The sequence below is a fragment of the Sphaeramia orbicularis genome, chromosome 15 (assembly GCF_902148855.1).
Source record: "Sphaeramia orbicularis chromosome 15, fSphaOr1.1, whole genome shotgun sequence".
Classification (NCBI taxonomy): Eukaryota; Metazoa; Chordata; class Actinopteri; order Kurtiformes; family Apogonidae; genus Sphaeramia; species Sphaeramia orbicularis.
Window position 1 is genome coordinate 33,715,620 of NC_043971.1, and position 8,754 is coordinate 33,724,373.

The 8,754-nt window shown below is 41.3% G+C and overlaps 1 pseudogene; it reads left to right on the forward strand.

Moving 5' to 3' along the window:
* The window catches only part of LOC115433877 (apoptosis-stimulating of p53 protein 2-like), a 9,504-nt pseudogene extending 1,403 nt beyond the window's left edge, over nt 1-8,101 (forward strand).
* The last annotated feature ends 653 nt before the right edge of the window (nt 8,102-8,754 follow it).

The window sequence follows — 8,754 nt, forward strand, 5'->3', positions numbered from 1 at the left end:
AGGCAACATGGTATTCATCAATAAGCATTACATCTGTGGAATTCAGCAGTGTAAGATAGATGTGACTTTGTAAGTCGTGTTGTAGGTTTATTCACAGAATTGCAGACAAACAGAAAGCCATTCACAGTTTTATGTTTTTCAGGTCAGCCCAATTTCTTATAAGGGCTAACTGATTTACAGTTCAGTACCCTTCAGCATGGACAAAGATACAACTGCAGGGTTTCTACAGGTCCATAAAAAGTCTAAACTTTAGGCCTTACAATCCAAAATAGACAAGTCTTAAAAATAGGTACTTTTGTAAAGCTGGACTTAATGCAGTATTGCTTTTAAATGTGTGCAACAAAAGAATGGAAAAAATCAACATGCAACCTGTAAGATTGATTCAACATGTGGAGCCCGGCCAGAATTGATCAGAATGAAAGAGTTCTTAAATTGCATTCATAATAATCTTTAACAGGTCTTAAACTCTTAAATGACGTGTTGAAACCAGCAGAATTGTTCCATAATTGCTAATACTGCTCTTGAATGTAGTTTACAGGATAGTTTTTCATCATAACTGCTGTCATAACTGCAGAATGAGTATTTTTTTCATAGTTTTTTTTTTTTTTTTTTTCAAAGTGCAGTTTGAGAGATTATACATGATTGTATTTTTGGTGCACAGCTTAAGAGTACAGTGGGAAGCATCCTGGGTAATGGAAGGGAAGGAAATCTGGTCAAACAGAGTAACATTTCCCATCTATTCTATCTTGTCCAAAGTAATTCACTCTCATGTGTTCTCGTTTTTAGCACTTCTGTTAGTCAATCCCCAGTGTATCCAGGGCAAGCACTTTGCTTGATGTTATTAAAAATGAATGATCAGACACCAGAATTAGTCCTCTCTAAACAGCAGAATGAACCCCCTTTCTCTTTGTTCTCATCTCCCTGTCAGTCCGTATTTTCCTATTTAATGAAATTCTACATACATGAAGTGAAAGTAACAGGTTTTCCACTCCGTCATGATGTTGAATGCAATTATTTCTGCATGCTGAGTTGATATGTTATATGGAAAGAAGAGAGATAGGCATGGGCGGGAACACAGAGGAATCTGTTTTCAGTCTGCACCCATCCCTAGTTCCTCTCAAGCACGGACACTGTACAGAGAACCGGGCAGGCTTCTTGAGGTTTTACTGGTCTCTATGTGGCCCCTCAAGGGGGCCCTAGCCTGGGCCAGGCCTGCGGCATGTCTGGAGCTGATGGAGATCTTGAGCTTAAAGGCTATTCTGGTTTTCTTGTCTTTGTATACATCTTCTTCAGAAGCCATGTTCTTGCTTAAGCCTTTGAAAGAGCTACGGGCTAAGAGAAAAGGTACACACTTGTGTTTGTGTGTTTGTGTGTGTGTGCGCACTTGTCAATTCCTTTCTCTTGAGTTATTTATTTTCCGTGTGACTTCAATTGAAAGAAAGATGAAAATGTATTACATCATTTCCAACCTAAATCTTGGTCCTGTTTGGTTGTAGTGCTGCTGTTTGTTGCAGCATGTTTGTTGAGCTTTCTCTCACTTCTTTTCCTGCTGCTGTAAATGGGTCAGTTGGAACAAACACAACCTTCAGCTGAACTGACATTCGGTGTGGATCCTGACCAACCCAATCAAAGTCTCAGACTCCAACAAATGTTTTTCTGTTTATTTGCGTCTTGCTAGAGAACGGTTAACTACAGTCTGAACACACTATGATGGAAATCTTCATATTATTATCATCATCTTTTAATATGATGCTAATCTTTCGAGTTATGAAGAGTGCCATGCTTTTCCAGTTTATCCAACTCTATGTGAGTGGACGTTAATGGCCACCGGCTGGGTCTTGGTCGTCAGTCAACCAAAAACCAAACTATGTGTTAAGGGAGAGGACAGATGATGGATAAAAATCCAACCTTCTCTTTAAACAGTGATGTTTTCTTTCACCTCTTTACACTTTTCTGTTTTATCTGAGTATATAATACAGATTCAAACTTTTTTGAGTTTCAATCTGTATGTGTTCTATCTGTCTATGTTTTATCTGTAAATTCTCACAATCGTCTTCTCTCCTGCTATCTTGTCTCCCTCTTCACTTCAGGACTTCAGTCATCAAAGCTTGCAGACTGGGGCTCCTCTGGTCCAGAGTCCAACACTAGCAGCCATGGTCCAGCTTCAACACTGCCACGAATGACCTCTCACTCCAACTCCAACACAGAACAAGGTCAGAGATGTATGCAATACAACCATAAGCATTCACACACTTGATGAATATGTAATGTTCCATGCACAATCACCAGCATTTTCTTAGAATCTGCTGTTCAGGTTCTTGTGACTGTGACCAGTTCATTAACTGTTGATAAAGGCCACTAAAGCTAAAGGCTGTTACTCTGTTTAGAGAACACACTGTGGCTGAACATGTGAGAGGCTGAGGATCTTCAAGTTAAGCATTCTTCTTTATTTAGTTTTATAGTTTCTTATTTTGTATTAGAAATTATATTATTATATGTATTACAACAACAGGATAAAAAGTCAGAAGCTTACAAAGATCCAAGCAGAAAACATGAGGAATTATAAATAAATTTGTAGCAGAGCTAGCTGGAATTATTAAAACAAAAAATCCATTTGACAGCATACGCTGCTGGTTACCAGATGAGAAAAGGTGAATGAATCTGAATCTTAACCTGAACCTCAGAGGGTTGGTGTAATATCTTTACCACATTTACTTCAATAGAGTTTTAAATACACAAACATATTTTACGATGACTATTGCATTTTATTTTAATAATGTAGATGGAAATCACTGAAACACATGCCATTGAATTTTCTGATGAGCAGATATTCTATGAAAAAATACAACTAATAGTTAAATTTTGTCCAACCAAATCTGATTCAGCTTTCAAAACTCTAAATCGGTACAGCTGTAGCTTTGTTAATGGTCCATGCACTCCACTATAAATCTATATATGCTCTGTTTTTAGAGAGATGGGGAACTGAAGAGGGACAGGAAAGTGCGCCCATTTTCTATGTTCGAGCCAACCGAGGTCCCGCCCGCCTCACTCCGCAAAAACCAGAGCAGTGATGACCTGGTCAGAGATGCACAGGTAATGAGGAAAAAAAGTGCTCTTTACTTCTTACATCTTCAGAAGAGTCAGTCAGTGTGCACATTAAAGATTCATGTTGGTAATTACTGTTGCATCTATTGTGATCCCTCCAGTCTGCTGCCAAGCCACCAGTTAAGGTGCCTCCTCCTGTCCCCACCAAACCTAAAGGCCCCTCTGTCGTTCCCTATGGAAAATCAGCTCTCAACACAGGCACCTTCCCTAAAGCCAAGCCCCATAGCCAGCAGCCCCAGGGCCCAGGGCCGCAGCCCTCTCCCACCGTCACAGAGCCAGACTCTCCCTCCCATCAAAGCAGGACACCCACCTGCAGCAACGGTACGGCCCTTCACCCCAGAGCTGCCCTCCTCCAAAGATGCCAGCTTGAGCAAACCACAGACCTTAGCTGCCAGCTCAATTTACTCCATGTACACGCAGCAGCCTGGCTCTGGGAAGGCCTTCCAGCCTGGAGTGCAGGGAGCTCTCAACAGGGTACAGAACCGTGGAATGGATTCACCAGTGGTAAGGAGACACAGTTTTTCAAAATTTGAGTAGTCTTAAATAAAGACATGTTACGTGTAAGGAAAAATGCTTTTCTGCTGTTCTCTTCAGCATTCACTATGATATTTACACTCCACTAACCAAGGCAGGGGCTAGAAAGGCTAAGCCATCTGTTATACACTCTATAGACCAGGTTTCAGTGGATGTCAAGTTTACGTCACCACAGTTGCACACACATTATGCTGGCAGAAAAACAGAGAGAAAAAGATGAGATCCCAAGAATAAAGAGTGAAAAGGTGTTATTGTTGTTAGATGCCACTATAGCAATGCAAGAAAAAAATGGAATACACCCAAAGTCTCCACCATTTATCACACATAATGGGAAAATTAATGTTGTAATAATAATGATAAATGAGTAACAGTCATAACCACAAAGCTGTCATTCTCAGTAAGCTGTTTCATAACGGTAGACGCCATTGACAAATGCAAGATTAATGTGTAATCAGAAGCAGGAAGAGGGTAAGAAAAAACCTGCTCATGTAGATTTCAACATCACTGAGCATTTATGAAGTTAATGCATGACTGGAGCATATGGCATTATTATACTTCACCTTTATATTGCACCAGAACTGAACACAAAATTAGCTTTAGCTTTTGTTCCACATAATAGCATTAGCCACCATCTAGGTTTGGCCTAAAAACATGCCACTGCTGTTCAAAATACAAGCATCCATTGGTTCGGGGTGTTACTGTGGAGATGACATGTTGTAAGAGTTTCAGAGTTGTACATAATATCTCTTAAAGATGGCCTTTACATTTGCTGCCAGTGAAGTTTGCAAGTATCATAACAGGGGTCCACTTTGTGTTCCTATGTAGTGTACGGTAAACCAGTGATCCCCAGTGGAAGCACCCAGCACCCAGAGAACCCTTACCTGGAGCGCCGCTCGCCTGCCTCAGAGAATGAGGTGGACCACAGCGGGGTGAACCATGGAGGACCCAGCCCATCTGAGGGCTCCCAACCAGAGACGGAGCGTATCCCCAGACCCTTAGCCCCACCAAGCTGCTGCCTTTCATTTCCAACCCGTACCGTCATCAAAGCGATGGCGACCTAGAAGCCCTGAGAAAGAAGCTCTATAATGCCCCAAGACCCCTCAAGAAACGCAGCTCTATCACTGAGCCAGAGGGACCCGCAGGACCCAACATCCAGAAACTGCTTTATCAAAAAACCACACTCAGCTATGGAAACCACTGTCGTCACTCCAACCACTCCCACTTATGCTGGTGAAGCAGAGAAAGTTCCAGAGGGGCCTGCTGTTCCCATCATCCATCTGAATGGAGGAGAGAATGGCCACTCAGAGGGGGGGCAGACTGTGGAAGGAGGACAGGTACCATCTCAGATCCCAAGTGCTAATGTCCCCACCCCATCCTCTTCCGAACAGACCAACACACCTTCTGCCATGGCAGAGAGCGAAGACATTATCCCCCACCTCCCCTTCCCATCCAGCCCGAGGCCTGATGACGTCCTTTTCCCTCCACCACCTCCCGCTGGACTGGAAGACACACTGCCCAGTCTTCCCCCTCCACCTCCAGAGGGCTTCCTGGAGGAGTTTCCACCCTACCCACCACCTCCGTACCCCAGTGGAGCAGAGCAGGACAGCTTGGGAGAGGACACATTCAATATGAAGGCACCAGAGGTCACCGGCCAGGTCACACTACCACCGGTACGAATCAAGTCCCCACCTTTAAACTATTTTGTGTCTGTCATGTTTGCTCTAGTGGAAGGTCACGGGATGTTCTCACACCTGTAGTTAGTTTGCTGTGGTCTGAATCAGGTGATGATAGAAATTTTCTTCATTTGGTTTGTTTTATTTTAATACAAAAAATCCAATTAAATCAAAACCGATGACATCAAACTTTTAACTTTTAATCCATTTGATGGTCAGCTGTGTTTGGGATAGGAGTAAGACTGAATACAGGAAAAAGGTTGTGTGGTCAGGTGACATGTAGATTTCACCACCATTCACCATTTTCAACCCAGAGCTTTTTAAGTAGGGGTTTTGTCTTAATCTCAGAATTGGAAATATATGTTGACTTGAAATAATGTGAGCTAAATTGTACTAAAATGAACAGTTTTAGTCTGATAACAAAGAAGCCACCACAGCCCTTAGGCCCACCACAAACCAAGGGAAAACCCTGCACAACACGTTTGTGGTCTCTGCCATTTGTCAGTGTGCAAAGCATAGCTTGGACACATTTAATTGATTCAGATAATGGTTAGACACATTCCCACCACAAATTTGCCATTTAAGAACGTATTTAGAGTTAGTGCAAGATCAGACTCAGACTCTAAAGGGTCTAGCACAATTGTTTTGGTTCACACTGTGTTTGCATTTGGACAGAATGATACGCAAAGGAAAGAAAAAAAAATCATAGTAAGTGGGTGTGGTAATTTTTGTATTTCATTTTCACTGCAAGAAGAAAACATAGAGACATGATGATAGCATTTTGCCTGTAGTTTTGACCAAACAAGTTCTGTAAGGGAATATCTGCAGAATAATTTGTAGAGCAGGAAATGCAGGACAAGGCTTCACTGCTGTTTAGTTATGTGTTTGGCCATGTTCTGATTCTGGTAATATGTGATTCATTGTTCAGTTGTAGCGCACACCCACCCGTATGATTATTTTAATCGATAGTAATAACAAACCAGAGTTGAATTTAACCACACCAAACAGCAAATGTGTGAAAACACAATTAGTGCAGCCTCATGAGTATACATGACATTGCTAAATGAGTTGTCGGTCGGGTCAGTGACCTGCTCTATTGTTATATAATGAAATAATCCCTTTAGGTATCGCTATTGTTTGAGGAGAAAATGGGTCTTTTTCATCTTAAACTAAGCGGATACCCCTCTGCTTACCCATTTGCTTAAATGTGTTCTGTGTTGAAAATAAACACACTTATTCCTGATCCTCCTTAAGAAGGTTTATGGTTTGGTGATTTTGCCCCAGAACAGTAAACCAATGACAAATCAGTATTGTGACCCATTTCACCACCCTCCCCTTTGTCAAATAAGCACTCAGAATCTGGTTAAGACCTGCTTAAAGAGTAAAAAAAAAAAAGTTTTTGCTAATCAGGTTGCGTAATTAGGTTGTTTTTGTGAGAAATATTTGTTTCTTAAAGCTCATGGTCCTAAACTGGATTAGCTGTTCAATAAGAGTTTGGAAACAAGTCCCTCCTCCTCTGTTTTCTGTCCAGATGAACATAACGGTGTAAACACCAGACAGGACAGACCTCACAGTGAGACTGTTGAAGTCTAATGTTCTGGTGTTTGTCTGCTCTGGATATTGACGCATTTATGTGATGGACATCTGTTGTTGCGTTTTTAGGGAAAGAGGACCAACTTGCGTAAACCAGGCTCTGAGCGCATTGATCACAGCATGAGAGTGAAGTTCAACCCACTGGCTCTTCTACTGGACTCCTCACTGGAGGGAGAGTTTGACCTGGTCCAGAGAATCATCTATGAGGTGAGTTTCCTCCAACAGTTTGGTAAACATACCTTTGTACTGTAAAGTGAACATGGTACCCTAGACATAAATGCTCATAATATGTCAACATTTCTTTTTAAAAGTAAACTGTTTCCCTTTATTACAACTGAATTGTCTTTTTCATAGGTGGAAGATCCCAGTCAGCCCAATGACGAAGGCATCACTGCTCTACATAATGCTGTTTGTGCTGGGCATACAGAGATTGTCAAGTTTCTGGTTCAGTTTGGTGTCAATGTCAACGCTGCTGACAGTGACGGCTGGTAATTTAATTACTTTCTATTACAGTTTAATTCATTAAAACATCTTTTTGTAACCATATCTTGGAAGTGAGGTGGTTCCACTACTCAATTACAAAAATAGTAATAGTGTAGTTTAATCTTTGTACCTTCAAAATATGTCATAGTACATGAGTGGTACTTATTTTCCTTCTCCCTGCCTCTTTTAGGACGCCTCTACACTGTGCTGCTCTTGCAACAATGTACAAGTGTGCAAGTTCCTAGTGGAGTCTGGTGCAGCGGTATTTGCTATGACTTACAGCGACATGCAAACGGCAGCCGACAATGTGAGGAGATGGAGGAGGGCTACACCCAGTGCTCCCAGTTCCTTACGGTCAGTTAAAGTGCTTTTCATTTAAGATAAAAGTTTATTTACTTTTGTATTAACCGTGGTCATTGTCTTAAGTCCACTGTCCTGTGTGTACACTACTGGTGAAGTGTGTTTGTGCTCATAGTTTTGCTTGTGCTTATGTCAACAGGCGTGCAAGAGAAGATGGGCATCATGAACAGGGGTGTGGTCTATGGTCTGTGGGACTACACTGGTGAAAACCCTGATGAACTTCCATTCCGTGAAGGTGACTGCATGACCATCCTCCGCAGAGAAGATGAAGATGAGATTGAATGGGGTGGGCGCGCATGGGCGACACTGAGGGTTACATTCCCCGCAACCTTCTCGGGGGTGAGTATGTTTGACAAAACTATCATGGTATTATTTACTAGTACTTCATGACTCAGGAGTAACATCGTAGGTTTGTGGTAGTAGTTTGATAATGAGGTAAAAATTGTGTAATGTCATTGTATTTACCATGTAAAACAGTAATAAGACGATAAAAGCGAAACTTGAATTGAACTGAAATACTTTTGTTAGTTTTTGTGGACAAAAGGTAGAATTTTGCCCAGTGTGAGTACAGACACAAAAAACAGATCATAGTCCAAAACCAGACACAATAGAAGACACTTCCATAAAAACTGTATTAAAAGGAGTATTAGGACTCAGGTCAGTGTTATGGGCCAACTTATGTAAGGATGGTTACGAGGCAAAGCTATTTGGTAATATTTTAGTAACAATACAGTAACCTGACTACAGTAATTTAACATTTTACTGCCTTGATTTTCATGTTATTACACAAAAACTACCACAAGTGTTTTCGGTAACAAGTCACATGACACTTAAAATTTGTGCATTATACCCTGAAATGACCGGACTTTTTGTTATTTTGCAGGTATTATACAAATATGATAGTAGCCAGTAATGTGAATATTATTTACGCCATTATCATGTTATTACAAAGTTGTCATGTAAAGTGTTAGACACACTGTGCTGACATGCCTTCTCATGTGTTTTA